The sequence below is a fragment of the Symphalangus syndactylus genome, chromosome X (genome assembly GCF_028878055.3).
Source record: "Symphalangus syndactylus isolate Jambi chromosome X, NHGRI_mSymSyn1-v2.1_pri, whole genome shotgun sequence".
NCBI lineage: Eukaryota > Metazoa > Chordata > Mammalia > Primates > Hylobatidae > Symphalangus > Symphalangus syndactylus.
The window spans coordinates 37,645,046-37,660,930 of record NC_072447.2 but is presented as its reverse complement, the minus strand read 5'-3'; the positions used below and the strand labels follow the sequence as shown (position 1 = coordinate 37,660,930).

Sequence of the window (15,885 nt, the reverse complement as noted above, 5' to 3'; positions counted from 1 at the left end):
GTTTCAAGGACAGAGCCTTCTAAAAAGTGAGTCAGTAGGTGTCTACTTCTTGTGCAAAGGACAGGATGCTGCTGCTGCTGATGTGAATGATGGTTAATGTAATAGATATTTTTGGGTCAGCAGTTTCACTCTTCATCAGCATTAATTCATAGTTTGGAAAATTGAATTGTGTTCCAGGTTTGATCTGAATCTGTGCTAGATTTGTAGGCACAATTGAGATGGCTTTGAAATGTGTTAAGTTAATTATTAATACAGCTGCTTTGATTTTGAGGATGAAACTAATTTCATGGATTTTTATCATTGTCTCAGATACAGCTTTGGGAGTTCTGGGGAGATACTGAAAATATTGCCTATTAAGTCTTAGAATCCTACGTCAAACCGGACAAATTTGATCAGGGTTTTGTGGCAATTCCTAGTCAGGTGTAAGCAACTTAACCTACAGGGTACTTGTGTCAGTGCATATTTGCTGTTGTGATTTACATTCTAATAGAGGTTATGAAAAAAGATCTTGGGAGTTATTGTCTTTATGACATGGTACTGTGATCTCAAGAAAATAGTTTAGTCAAAGGCTTTCTGGAGTGCAGTGTTAAAACAGACCCACTCTGTATAGTAAATGTTAATTCGTAAAATATCTCAGTAGAGATGGGGGCAAGGAAATGAGATTCATGCTTTTGCAGGGTTTGAATAATGATTTTATTACCCTAAGATGAAAGAAAGAGGTGGATTTGTCCTAAAGCATTTGAGATTTGAGAGACAATTTTTAAAAATGCTGTATCATAAGGCAGCATTTCAGTTTCTCAGAGGTTAAATCAACTTTGCAGTAGGTTTAGTTAACTAAAGAGGAATTTGGAGGTCCCTTTATAGTTCATGAGCATGACGATTGGGTGTTCACATGCATGTGTGAGATGTGCCACCCTCGAACCTTGTTAGACATTGGCACATTACCCGTCTGACCTGAAAAAAGAAACAAAGAGGAATTTGGCAGAATACTAGTTGATTACATTAACAAGATGACTATCACTCCAGCTGCCCATTCTGTCTTATTTGGTATCATTTATTACAGGGATGGGTGCTTCCTTAAACATCTTTCCTATTTCCTATTTTCCTTCCATCAGAAAACAGTCCCAGGAATGTTTCAGGGGACCCTGAGGTACTATTGTTGCAGAACTTTCTCCTTAGTTCAGCTAACAACGGGCTCTTGTCACATGACCAGGAAAGATTAGGCTCGCAGACACATAGAAGGGTGAGGAAAACGGAATTTATTGGGCAAAAAGGAAGAAGGAAAAATAACTCTCAGCAAAGCGAGAGTCCTGCTAGCAGGTTTCCCGCCTCACAGATCGAATCCCAGGTCACCACCCAGGAACAGGAGAGGCCAGGCTCCTTCCTCCCGAAAATGGCGCGAACTTGCTGAGACTCCACCCAATCTTCCCAGTGAGCAGGTGGGCATTATTCAGAAGGAATCAGTTGGGAAAGGGCAGGCTTCATCCGGGACCAGCAGTCCGGTTTTTCAGCCTTCAGGCTGTTTTAGGCTTGAAGGTGGGGTTTCACCAGGGACTCTTGGCTGTCTCCTGTCTCTATCACTATGAGCGGATGGCTTTTATTTGTCCTGTTTGTTATTAGAAGGAGGAAAGGCTTAACATGTTAGGATACTCATAGAAGAGTATTTCAGTGCTCTACATATGCCTGCCTAGGAAGAGGATTAAAATTAATGTTTACTTGAGTGCCCATCAAGTGCCAGGTTTGGTGCTATAAGTGCACATATCCCAGCAGCCCTCTAATGTATGGATTATGATTGCGACTTCATTTTTAGGACACTGAGACTCAGAGAAATGATGTAATTTGCCCAAGATCACACAGCAATTAAATAGGATTTAGTTAGTCTAACTCTAAAACCCAAGTTCTTTTCATTGCACCACATTACCTTTCAAAAAGTAAAATAAATAAAGTGTTAAGTTCCATCTCCATGTTTCCCAGGCACTTTGACCTTCTGGGAGATGGTGGTTAAAAGGTCAGGCCAAGGCCGGGCGCGGTGGCTCACGCTTGTAATCCCAGCACTTTGGGAGGCCGAGGCGGGCGGATCACGAGGTCAGGAGATCGAGACCACGGTGAAACCCCGTCTCTACTAAAAATATAAAAAAATCAGCCGGGCGTGGTGGCGGGTGCCTGTAGTCCCAGCTACTCGGAGAGGCTGAGGCAGGAGAATGGCGTGAACCCGGGAGGCGGAGCTTGCAGTGAGCCGAGATCGCGCCACTGCACTCCAGCCTGGGCGGCAGAGCGAGACTCCACCTCAAAAAAAAAAAAAAAAAAAAAAAAAATAAAGGTCAGGCCTGGAGCCAGTTTGCCTGAGTTCAGACTTCACACTTGCTAATAGCTGTGTGACCCTGGGAATGTTGCATGCCCTCTCTGTGCCTCATTTCTTCATCCGTGTCATAGGAGCCAGGCGAAAACTGCCCCTTGGCCCCGTGAGGGTTTGCTGAAAAATCAGCTGACAAAAGGCAGATTAATAAGAGAAAAGGCATAGAAATGTATTCATGTGCATTGAGGGAAAATGACAGAATGATTACTCCAACCCTCTAATGGGGTACAGAAGCTTATATATCATCTTGAGGCTACAGAAAGATTGTGATCTCAGAGCATGGCCAAAATAAGTAATGGTGGAAATCAGGTTACAGTGGCAAGACAGGTTCTGGGAGCGGGGGAGAAGAGGAGGCTTAGCTAACAAAGGGAGTTTTGTTATGTAGAAGAAGCCTCACTGGTAGCAGTCCTCAGAGAGCTATGAATGTTTCTTTCAGGCCTTGAAAGGTGTCAGACTCTCGGTTCATCTTCTGAACAAGGGAGGGCCTCAGAGACAGCCTGGCTGCATCCATGCAGATTTTCTCTACAGATACGTATCTTCCCCACAAAAGAAAGCTTTTTAGCTATTCTTGGATTTCCAGCCGTTCTGAATAGCCATATTGAAGTATGTCAAGGAAATATATTTTAGAGTGAAATATTTTGGTTTCCTTCAGTATAAAGCGTAGTAATATTAGCTTCTACCCAACAAGGCTGCGGCAAATCCAGAATGAGCAGCTAGAGCAGTGCCTGACATATGGTGGAGACCAAGTTAGTATTTATCATTGAGCTTTGTGATGACACTATTTTATCAGCGGAGGAACTAATTTGCCTGGAGTGGCACAGCTAGAATGGAGAAGCGCAGCTGAAACAGAGTTTGAACCCGGCCTGATAATGTGCCCGGGGTTCTTTCCATTACATCTCAAGGAAAATTAACAGGAGTCACTGAGAATTAGGGAGGACACAATGTACTCTTCTGAGTCCCTGAAATGTTTGTGTTGGCCTCTCAGAGAGAAAAAAAAAACATATAACAACCGTTCTCTGGGATATGAAAAATTCAATGTCCATAACCAGAGGGCTCTGATTTCCAGCTGCAGCTCAGGAAGCCAGTCATTAAGAAGGCCCTCACAGTTTCCTCACTCAGTGTTTTCCCTTAGAATCCTGACTCACTGTAGCCTGCACCCTTTTTCCCTCCCCCCAGGACTCCCCACCTCCAGGGCTGGCATGATCCCTAGAACTACTGTGGAGGTAGCAAAGAACTGATGATCAGCTTGAAGTGGCTGTGATTTGGGTCTCCTTGCAGAGCTAAGCTTCACATTGGTTACTGTAGTCAAAGCTTTGGGGAAGATGGCCGTAGTACTGGGTGCTAAGCCACTTCTGCCTATTGTTGTTTTTTTTTTTTCTTGAAACGGGGTCTTGCTCTGTTGCCCAGGCTAGAGTGCAGTGGCACCATATCAGCTCTCTGCAACCTCTGCCTCCTGAGTTCGAGAGATTTTCGTGCCTCAGCCTCCCAAGTAGCCGGGATTACAGATGTGCACCACCATGCCCGGCTAATTTTTGTATTTTTAGTAGAGACGGGGAGCAAGAGTCCCAGTGCACTTTGGGGTGAGATGTGTGAAGTGTCACAAGTAGCATGAGGCAGACAGATGGGAAAACTGCTGGCAGGTTTTAACTAGGGCTGCTCTTGGCTGGCTGGGCCTGGAAAACTTACTCAGGCCAGCAGGAACTCTTAGCAGCTGCTGCTTGCCTAGAGCCGGGCTATGATTAGAATGTGTCACCACCTGCTCTACCGGTCACTGACTCACCTGGCATTGTGTCGATTGCTGCATCAGAAGGAGAAATCCTTGGTTTTCCTTGGTTACTAAGCCACAGCCGGGGACTGTGCTCGGCTTCAGAAAATTTCTGACATCCCCAACTCTATTATTTTAACTTAAACAGTACACAAGACAAAAAACCAGTACGAGACAGTTTCCATATACCTATTTGATTAATTTGCCAGTTACTTATTCATTATTAGTTAACAAAAACTATAAGCATTTTTTATCTGAGGTTTCATAGCTTTTGTTTCAGATGGTAGTAACATAAAGATGAGTAAGACTTGGTACTAGCCCTTGGGGAGGGGGTCGTGGTGTGACACAATACTACACTGTAACATAGGAATCCAGAATAAGAAGAACAGAAAGTCAAAAGCCCATATTAGTTTTGTAGTTTATAGTTCTCCAAGTTATAAAAAAAGTCACAACTCAAGCCATATCATGACTAGTGCTTCTATACGTGTTATTTATCTCATTTGAAAACATCTTTTTAACTGTCCTAAACTCCTCACCACTCCTCCCTCCAATTTGTAAGCTCTTTCTTCAAAACCTGACTACAACCTCACCCTGAGATATCTACTTAGTTACGCCCCATTTGATTCTGATTCCTACATATTTCTACACATAGGACTTTTATTCCTACGTATAGGATTCCTTGGTATTTATTGTGGGCTGTTCATTTATCCTGAATGTATTTGTATTTGGCGGTATATAAAGATGTATATTTTCATGTAAATTTTATTGAAGTATAATATGCATATGGAAGAGGGCACATATTATAAGTGTACAGCTCAATTAATTTTCACAAAGTGGACACATCCATGTAACCGGTACCCAGATTAAGAAACAGACCATTTCCAGCATGCAAGAAACTCCCCTTGTGCTCCCTTCCAGTCACTACTCCCTTGAGGGTAATCACTCACCTGACATCTAATATCATAGATTAGTTTTGCCTGGCTTTATACTTGATATAAATGGAATCATATGGTCTTTACTCTCTTGTTTATCATTTCTTTCTGTCAACGTTCACCTAATACCATCTTAACTCTACTGAAACTCAGCCTTGTTTGAGAAATTATTAGGTTATTATCTGTATTTGTAGTTTTTTCATTTGCATAATTGTATACCTTTTCATTAAATGAATATACCACAATAACTTTTTCACTTTATTGTAGAGGGCCATTTGCGTTGTTTCCAGTTTTTGACTCTTGTGAATAATGCTGCTGTGAATATTCTTGTAAATATCTTTTGAAGAACATATGTGTACATTACTGTTGAGTACATACCTAGAAGAGGAATTCCTGGGCTATAGGGTATATATATGTTCATTCAGTTTTAGTGGATACTGAGAAACAGTTTTCCAAAGTGATTATACAAATTTACATTCCCACCAACATTTTATCATTGTAATTGCTATAAATCCTTACTGACACTTAATCTTGTCATTTTCATTTAGTTATTCAAGTGAGCATTTTGTGAATACATACACATATATACATACATGCATATATGTGAATATGTTAATATATATTTGAAAATCATACATGTATTTGCAAATCATATTACTGACTGCATGTCTGTGTTTCCAATGCAATTATGAGCTCTCTGAGGGCAGGGTCTATCTTTTTTAATTGTTTTGTACATTCTTATTCCCTAGTACAATGCTCTATACCAAATTCATAGTCAATAGGCTGTTGCTAACTGACTATAAAACCCAAAATGGTGAAGAATTAGGCTGGTGATACAGAATAAAATAAATATGGTCATTTCTCATTGTTTTTATAGCTTTTAAATTTCAGAAGTGCTCAAGGTCCTGTAACCTTAAGAAAAATCCTCCGCCGTGCATGGTGGCTCATGCCTGTAATCCCAGCACTTTGGGAGGCTGAGGCAGGAGGATCGCTTGAGCCCAGGAGTTTGAGGCCAGCCTGGGCAACATGGCAAAACCCTGGCTCTACAAAAAATACAAAAATTAACCAGGTGTGGTGGTGCACATCTGTAGTGCTAGCTACTCTGAAGGCTGAGGTGGGAGGATTGCTTGAGCCCAGGAGGTAAGGAGGTCAAGGCTGTGGTGAGCTGAGATTGTGTCACTGCACTCCAGCCTGGGCGACAGAATGAGACCTTGTCTCAAAACAAACCAAAACTCCTCAACACAATTAAGATAAACAATAATGAAAGACCTATGTGCTCTAAGGGAGAGGCAGAATACTTCTAATATGTTAAGTAGGGCTATTTCTTGGTAGAGTTGTGAGGTCACCCATGTTTATTGATACTGTTTTCAGATTCCCTGCATCTTTTTAAAAACTATGTTTTTCCTTTTCTCTCATGTTCTCATGTTCCCGGTGTAGGAGTCAAGAGGAACTCTTGGCCCTCTTAAGGCTTGCTAAAGAATCAGTTACATGAGGCAATTGGTTCATAGGAGAAAAGGCATATAAATTTATTTAACGAGTATACACAGGAGCCTTCAGAACGAAGACCCAAAGATACAGGGGAAATTGTCTGTTTTTATGTTTAGGTTCAACAAAATACGGACAGCCATGTAGAAATATGATTGGAGGAAAGGGGTATGATCTAATGCTAATACACTGAGTGGGGAAACCCATCAAGGCCTGTCTGTCTAGATTTTTCTTGGCCTCTCTGAGCATCCATTCCTTCCTGCTGGGTGTGGGGCAGGACCCAATAGATCTGATACTTTTTTATAGCCAGTTTTTATATATAAAGGTGGAGGGGAACTTAGAGAAATATTTTTTAGGTTTTGTAACTAGCTTTAGGGAGGAGTTCTGGTTTCTATGACTTGCCTTGGGAAAGAGAGATTTTAGTTTCTATGGCTAGCCCTGGGAGAGAATGTGATTGAGAGATAGGAGGGCAGGGAAAGGTCAGAGAAAAATTTTTGCTTCTGAGACTGATTCTGAGGCCTTCATTTTTGGGTATTGTTTTCTGAGGCTCAACATTCCCCAGTATGAAACTTCCTCAAGAAGTTTCTCAATCAGAAGTCAGGTTGGTGGGTTGTCTTTTAAGCCATTTGAGTAAGTCTCTAAGTCCTGATAATAGGCCAGTTCAGTTAAACAGTTAATATTAATACTTGTATCTCATTTTAGGCAGAGATGTTATAGATGGACTTTCGCCAAAGTCCGGCTTCTATATTATTTGACAATCAGATAAGAGGCATTTCCAGGGAAACAAAATAAAAATAAAGATTAATGGTTAGAATAAACTGTAAACTCAGTTTTTGAGTCCAGAGGGCAGCCAGTTGAGAAGATTTTTAGATGTTGGGCTGGAAGCATCTTTAGATGAGGTGAGAGGAGATAGTGACAATCTGATGATTTTTCTGGTTTGTAGTTTATATCAGATGTTTTAGTGAACTTTTTGAGTAGTTCTATACATCAACAAACATGAAGATTTTTTTTTTGTTGTTTAGACTAAAGGTACCTTTTAAAGTTAAGACTTGGTTAACCTTATGACTTAACCAAGGATGCATGAGGCATCTATAAAAGGTACAAAGCAGTCCTCATAAGATCTAGAACCATTCCAAAGACGGCTTAAAGAAAGAAAAGTTGGCCAGGTGCGGTGGCTGGGATTACGCCTGTAATCCCAGCACTTTGGGAGGCTGAGGTGGGTGAATCATTTGAGGTCAGGGGTTCAAGACCATCCTGGCCAACATGGTGAAATCCCGTCTCTACTAAAAATTCAAAAAAATTAGCTGGGCATGGTGGGGGGCCCCTGTAATCCCAGTTACTGGGAGGCCGAGGCAGAAGAATCGCTTGAACCCAGGAGGCGGAGGTTGCAGTGAGCCGAGATCATGCCACTGCATTCCAGCCTGGGTGACAGAACGAGACTCTGTCTCCAAAAAAAAAAGAAAAAAAGAAAAAAAAAAAGAAAAGTTTTCTTAATAACAAATGAAGTATATATAATCCACATTTTTGTTTGGCCATATTTTTTAGGGTCTCGGTTTTATCACTCACCGTGTATACATAAAGGCCCAAAAGTCCAGATGTCTTCTCAAAAAGAGGAAGACAGGGACGGGCGCGGTGGCTCACGCCTGTAATCCCAGCACTTTGGGAGGCCGAGGCGGGCGGATCACGAGGTCAGGAGATCGATACCATCCTGGCTAACACGGTGAAACCCCGTCCACTAAAAATACAAAAAAAAAAAATAAAATAAAAATTAGCTTGGCGCGGTGGTGGGCGCCTGTAGTCCCAACTACTCGGGAGGCTGAGGCAGGAGAATGGCGTGTACCCGGGAGGCGGAGCTTCCAACGAACCGAGATAGCACCACTGCACTCTGGCCTGGGGGAAAGAGCGAGACTCCGTCTCAAAAAAAAAAAAGAGGAAGACAGGAAATCAAAAGCTATCTGTACAAAGGAAAATGACTAATAACAAATGGGCACCCCCAAAACGTTAAAAGTCACACAAATATTAAATGAGTCGCATTTTTTGACCAGGAATGAAACCCAGGCGATGGCAGTAAAAGTGTGGAAGTTTGTCTATTAGAGCACAAGGCAGCATGGCTTCTGTTGTTATTCCTTCGGGGGATTTTTCATAAAGAATTTTTAACTTTGTTTTAGGTTAGCTTTTTAGTTTTTTTTAATTTAGTTAAGAGAATTTTTAAGCCTAGTCATGACACTATTATGTAGCTTTTTAAAAAACTGACCTTGTCGTAAATACAAGGTAATTGTTTAGAATGAGCGATCTCTAAATTTTTTTTAATTAAGAATTTTAGTGAAATTTAAAGGATTTCTCTTTTGGCCATTGACAACTAGAATTTTTAATGGTGTAGTTTGTTTTAATAGCAACTCTATTTAAAAGTCTCTTATGTAAAGTTTGGGATGTCATTTTAAGGCATAATAATTTTAAAGTTCTTTCTCAAAATAATGTACTCTCAGGAACAGGCTGAGATAGCAAAAGACTCTTGTCACAGACAGTTAAGGGTGGTGTTTGCCTCTGATAACTCAAAGATTTGTGTGGGGGGACTGCCTGTCACAGGTCCCTTAATCTGTGACACTGGGTAGGCCCTCCTGGGATTAGACTTTTTTAGTATTAACTAGGCAATAAGGGTTGAGAGGACAAAAGCTCCTTATGGATGGGACATTGTATGACAAACCCTCCTGAGGGCTTGGCACATTTGGAACAAAAAAAATCTTGTGTTCCCAGCCATTTTTAGACTGGTCACCTGATGTCACCCAAAAATCATGGCCCCATATGGTGAAGATCAAGAGAGTTCTCCCACTTGATCACAAGTCAAATTCTCAAGGACATAAAACTAGAGAAGAAGGAACTTTATCTGGTACCCCTCTTTATGACAGAACAATAAGAAAGAAAAAGACAAAGGAAAAGACTATTTCTGGGAGGAAATGGATTAAACAATATGAATATTTATAACCAGAAAGTATCAAAAAGTACACCAGAGACGAGTCACTGGTACCCCAAGACTAGTCATAATGATTTTTTCCCATTAATTAAAATCTCACAGGAGGCAAACAGTGATTTATATCATCTGTTCAACCAGATTGCACAGAGAGAGAGGTCGAGAGCCTGACTGGGAAGAGATTTTTACCCTATTACCAGCTGATCAAGTTCTGGATTTTTTTTTACGGTGGCTTTCAGAAGAGCAGAGCAGCTTTGGTGACCCTGCACATAGCACCAAAACTGTGGGAGCTAAAGTCATTGCCCTCCTAAAAGTTCACTGAAAAATCACTGACATGAGGCAGATTAATAGGAGAAAATGCATATAAATTTATTTAACATATATATGTGGCAGCCTTCAAAATGAAGACCCAAAGGTAAAGGTAAAATTGCCCATTTTTAGGTTCAAAAAGGTATGGACAGCCATGTCCAAATATGATTGGAGGGAAAGAGTATGATCTAATGATAAAAGACTGAATGGGGGAACCCATCAAGGTTTGTCTGTCTCGATTTTTCTTGATCTCTCTGAGCAGGCATTCCTTCCTAAGGTAGGTCAGATAATTGTTAATAGCTAGTTTTTATATAAAGAGGAAAAGGAAAAATTAGAGTAATATTTTTAGGTTTATGAGTAGCTTTGGAAAAAAGGGGTTCTGATTTCTATAACTTGCCTTGGGTAAGAGAGATTTTAGTTTCAATGGCTAGCCGTGGAGGCAAATAAGACTGAGAGACAGATGGGCAGGAAAAGGTCAAAGAAAAGCTTTTACTTCTGAGACTGCTTCTGGGACCTTCATTTTGAGATATTGTTTTCTGAGTCCCAACACTGGTGAAAATTCTTTGGTTTAGGCTTTCAAACCTCAGGTCCAAACCTACTCTAATAAGAGTCTGGTATTATTTAGTAATGTGCTTCAAAGGTTTGTATAGTCTCATACTGTCACTGAATGTTAGTGTTGGATATATACCTTGAAATTTATCTAACTTCATGATTGTTGTCCTAAGCTCCACAAATGACCTTAAGAAGATATATAAACGCTTTACAATTGAATGCCAAATTTCCTCAGTACAACTTATCCAACTAGTGGCAGAGCCTAGGCCAGAACCTAGATCTCATTTCTGGATCATTGCTCTTTCTATAAAGTATATTTGGTATTTACTTTGGCCTAGACAAGAGCCTTTTTATTTTCCTAGGTCTGTTCCTTAGACTGTTAGAGGTTTTCCAACTCTTTTCAGGCCTCTGGTCTGAGTGACATTTTTGTGTTCATGGCTTTTCTGGGCAGGGACCATGGATACATTAAATGCTGCCACCCGTCTTGGCTTAGATGAGTCCCTTCCCTCATCATGGAGACGCAATCATACCAAAAGACACCACTGAGGGGAATGAGGGGGAAAGTCCTTTCAGTGATCTGCAAATTATGTCAAAGATTGTCATCTACTGGCCATTTTGCAAAAATGAACTTAGTATTAAACGTAATGTATAATGGAAATGTAAATTTCCAAAATATGACATCTTCCACTGATAAAGACTGAAAAGTGAAGAGTGGGTTCCAAAGCGCTCCTTGACTTTGTTTAATTAGCCTCTTCCTGCTTGTGGAGATATGACAATTAGGAATAGGATCCGTGACCAGGTTTGAAATGTCTAGTTTCTCTTCACTAAGGAAAGTAATAATTGCAACAGATTAACAAAGTACTGATTTGATTTATGTAGAAAAGAGCATACTTTTAATTTAATTTTCAAATTAATTTTAAGGTTTATTTAATTTATGCAATAGTCCCTCTTTCAAGGTTGAAACCATTGTTTATTTATACCCCCAACTGAGTTTACTTTCTCTAAAGAGGTTAAAAAAGGTGTGTTTTATGAGGACAGGTCTCAAACTGGAAACATTTTACATACTCTTTTTACAAGATTAATCTTTTTACAAGATTAAGAGATTTGTTGATGTTTTCACTGAGGGACCACATTTTCCTAGCAGTTGACAGGAAATGAAAACTATTAGCCACATTGAATTTGGTTAGAATTTTATGAGAGCATTTTAGGAATGATGAGTTAATTGGGGGCTAGGGAGGACGGAGGAATAGAGGGCAGCAACATTTTTTTTTTTTTCCCTCAACTTTGGGACCAAGTGCACTGACTTTCTTTTTTCTTCTTTATCTTCCACTCCTTCTGCTGGTCCTCTTGAGACATTTTTGCCTCAACTTCATCATGGGTGTCTATCCAGTATTTCTCTAATGTTTGCTTTCTTTATCTAAAGCTTTAGTATACACAGTGAAGGGATTAGATGACACTGAAACTGAAGGGGAAACAAATGTAGAAAATGTCTAGAGAGTGATCTATTACAGATTAATTCTGAAGTAACCATTCCCTCACGTCTTCTCTGTTGTGAATAGTCAATAAAAACAAGTCTGGTTACACACAGTTTTATGTACTTTTCATATAACTTTCAATTTTATATTAAAAATATAGCTCTGGCCTTTTGTAAATATTTTTTTTTGCTATTTCCCCCTAAACAGTTGTTTCAAAGTGTTTTTATTAGAATGACTACATGATGTTAAATTAAATATTTTTTCATTTTGAAATAATTTCAGACTTAGCAAAAGTTACAAAAATAATACAAAGAATTCCATTATATCCTTCTCTCAGCTTCCACAAATGTTATCACTTCACATAACCACAAGAAATTTATAGTTCTGAAGCTAAATACAGCATCTAGTATATTTCCTTTCCTGGTCTCAAGTGTTTACCCAGGTGGTCAGAGGGATTGAGAGAACCTGAGTCATAGGTTATCTGGACTTGGAGGGTAAATTTATGGCAGATAGATTAGAACTTTTTTTTTTTTTGAGACAGAGTTTCGCTCTTGTTGCCCAGGCTGGAGTGCAAGGGCGACATCTCGGCTCACTGCAACCTCCACCCCCTGGGTTCAAGCGATTCTCCTGCCTCAGCCTCCCAAGTAGCTGGGATTACAGGCATGTGCTACCACGCCTGGCTAATTCTGTATTTTTAGTAGAGACGAGGTTTCTCCATGTTGGTCAGGCTGGTCTCGAACTCCCGACCTCAGTTGATCTTCCCACCTTGGCCTCCCAAAGTGCTGGGATTACAGGCGTGAGCCACCGCACCCAGCCCAGATAGATTAGACCTTTAAGACAAAAGTGGCTGGAGGACAAATAACTTAAATATGAGTTTTCCCTACTTGTAGAAGTTAAAGGAATATCCAGATGGTAACATTTTGTTTTTAAATACAGTAATTTAAAATGTAATACAATATTTTAAATTCAGGAGCATAGCTAAATTTTTTATATCACCAGTAATGATTCTTAAAGGGTTATTTACCCTCTATTAATCCCAAGGTGAATAAATAAATAGCATATCCCACTATTCTGGGATGATATGGGCTTGTAGTTCAGAGTAGAGGTTCTGGATTTAGATTTTCTGGGTTTGAATGCCCACTCTGTAAATGTTCTTTAACAGAAAAAAGTTTAGGGGTTTTGTGGAACAGGCAATTGTCATAAATAGAGCTTTATAGAATCTTAGGGATTTGATCACTGAATATATCTTCATATGTTTCTTGCCCAATTCAGAAAAAAAATCAAACAAAAAACTGTGATTTTAGGATGTTTTATTTGGGTCCTTCAGGCTGTGAACTCTTAAGATTTTTAGTGTTTACTGGGTACAGCTATAACTATTGCTTGATTGTTCTTTATGGTATTGAGAGAAGAGAGACAGACCCTCTCATATTGTTTTATATTTGTTTTATACTCAGAAAAGGAAAGAGAAGCAAAACTAAAAGGCAGGTAGCCTGGTGCCTGGGAACCAGACCCAAAACCAGGCCTGGGCCTGCCTGACCTAAGCCTGGTAGCTAAAATTCGACCCCTGATCTAGCAACTGATTTTATCTATAGATTGTAGAAAGACATTGTGAAACTTCCCGATCTGTTCTGTTTCACTCTGTGGTGCATGCAGCCCCTGTCACGTACCCCCTGCTTGCTCAATCGATCACGACCCTCTCACATGGACCCCCTTAGAGTTGTGAGCCCTTAAAAGGGACTGGAATTGCTCACTCGGGGAGCTCAGCTCTTGAGACAGGAGTCTTGCCGATGCTCCTGGCCAAATAAACCTCTTCCTTCTTTAACTCGGTATCTGAGGAGTTTTGTCTGTGGCTTGTCCTGCTACAGTATATATTGTAGTTAGTATAATAAAACTGGAATAGTACTGAATGTAAGATGAGGGAGGTATTAACCCCATAGAACTACATAGAACATGTTTTCCAACAGAAGGTGGTTATGACTGGAAGAAGCTATGGAAGAAGCATGTTAGGAAGGCAAAAACTATAGCTATCACAGTTTCCTACAGGTATCCAGGTAGAATGATAAGCTGGAGGGGACCTCCAAGATCTAGATTGAAACCACTTTTGCAAAAATTATAACAGTGAGAAAGTTATGATAGTTCATAGGTCTGATCTAACCAATTCCATCTTGCTTCTAACCTTCAAGCTGCCCTTGTTCATTCCTGGGCATAGGCCAAACTAACTTTGAGAGGAATGTAGTTTATAGTTTATAGTTTAACTTTGATGATAACGGCCCTTTCCACAAAACAAACTCCCTTCTTGCCTGGGGACCAGATTGCCTTTGTAAGACTAACAAATTAGCCACAAGATTTGCAAATTCCCCAATTACTCCTGCAGATAACATCACTATTGTAGAACCTAAGACTGGCCTTTTGAGATATCTTTTCATGTTTTTGCATTTCTGACCACTGATGGCTCCACCTGGGCCTGCCAACTGTTCCTGTGGCCCCAATCCAGGAACTGACTCAGTGCAAGAGGACTTCCTGTGATATAATCTCTGACCTAACCAGTCAGAACTCACCACTCCCTTGCCCCCTACCGGTCAAACTACGCTTGAAAAACCCTAGTATCTGAGATTAGGAAACTGATTTGAGTAATAATAAAACTCTGGTCTCCCATTCAGTCAGCTCTGCATGAATTAAATTCTTTCTCTATTGCAATTCCCCTGTCTTGATAAATCAGCTCTATTTGGGCAGTGGGCAAAATGAACCCACTGGACAGTTACAAAACCACTGGGTCACCACCCTGGCTGCAGCTTAGAATCACCTGAAGAGCATTAAGGATGGTCCTTGCTTCAGATCTGTCTCAGAGATTTTTGAATGGGGTAGGGCCCAGCCATTAGAAGTTTTAGAAAGATCTCCAGGAATTCTAAGGTGCAGTCAGGATTAAAGACCACTGATATAAACGTATTACAACCTCTCTGAAATGTAGAGACACTAAAACAGCTTGTCCAAGACTATGCAGCTAATACATGGTGGGGCTGGCTCCAGGCCTGGTGCTTTTTCTAATATTCAATGCCTCCTGATTCATTAACTTCTCAAATTTTATCTCCCTCTCCACCTTCCCCATACACAGTTGTACATTTTGACAGGACAAAGCATACAATCTTCTTCTGGGAGTGAAATGGGTGTGTTTTGTCTCCAAGAGGTAAATTACTTCTTATGGACACACACTTTTCTTCCAAGGGGAGCATATTTTATTTACCCTACTTCATAGCACCATAGGGGTTTCACAGAGATGTTAAGCAGCAGGAATTCTTTGGGGGATGAAGAAGGCATTGTATTAAAAGGGCATGACAGATCTTTGGAAATACAAAGAGTAAACAAGGTTAGGAGCCTCCTGCATCTTTGAAATTTTAGTTTAAAAATGAATTCTAAGGTCTTGGGGTTTTTCTAGAACATATGACATTTCTGAGATAAAGGTCTTTTTAAAAAATCTATGTTGCAGGACATGTAGGCTCTTTTGAATTTTAAAGAGCTGTATTACAGAAATATTTGCGAGAAACTGGTAAGATTTATATGGAGAATGTATACAATTTTTTAAATAAGTTTTTTCCCTTTTTAAAATTAAACAGTATTTCTAACATATAAAAAGAAGAAATATAATGAATATCTGTGTACCTACCTCCAGCATTTTCAAATCATAACATTTTAATATAATATACTGAAGGGGTGCAGGGACCTTCATCCCCCAATATGGCTCCCTGCTAAAATGAGTAATTTGGATTGAAGTCTCTTAGAGACCAACAGACACTGGAAGAAACTTTTCCCCTATCTACATAAAAACCAGAAGGACCCACCAAGGAGAACAATTGTTCTTCCTTCCCTTCCCTGTTATCTCATTATTTATTGTAGAAAAGACCAAGAATGTAACCAGGACTGAACAGACCCTTTCACAAAATAATGTCTGTCTCTCAGGCTCATTCAGTTTTCCAAGAGAAACACTTACAAATTAATCTCTGTTCCTTGATCCACTTATTCTCCCTAGCAATCACTTATTGCCCCTC

General features: G+C 40.1%; 1 non-coding gene across 1 annotated transcript; it reads left to right on the top strand.

The window, feature by feature from the left end:
• Window positions 1–852: 852 nt before the first annotated feature.
• Window positions 853–955, top strand: LOC129476608 (small nucleolar RNA U13). The gene has a single exon (XR_008655032.1). It is a non-coding gene; the product is annotated as a small nucleolar RNA U13 (small nucleolar RNA).
• The last annotated feature ends 14,930 nt before the right edge of the window (window positions 956–15,885 follow it).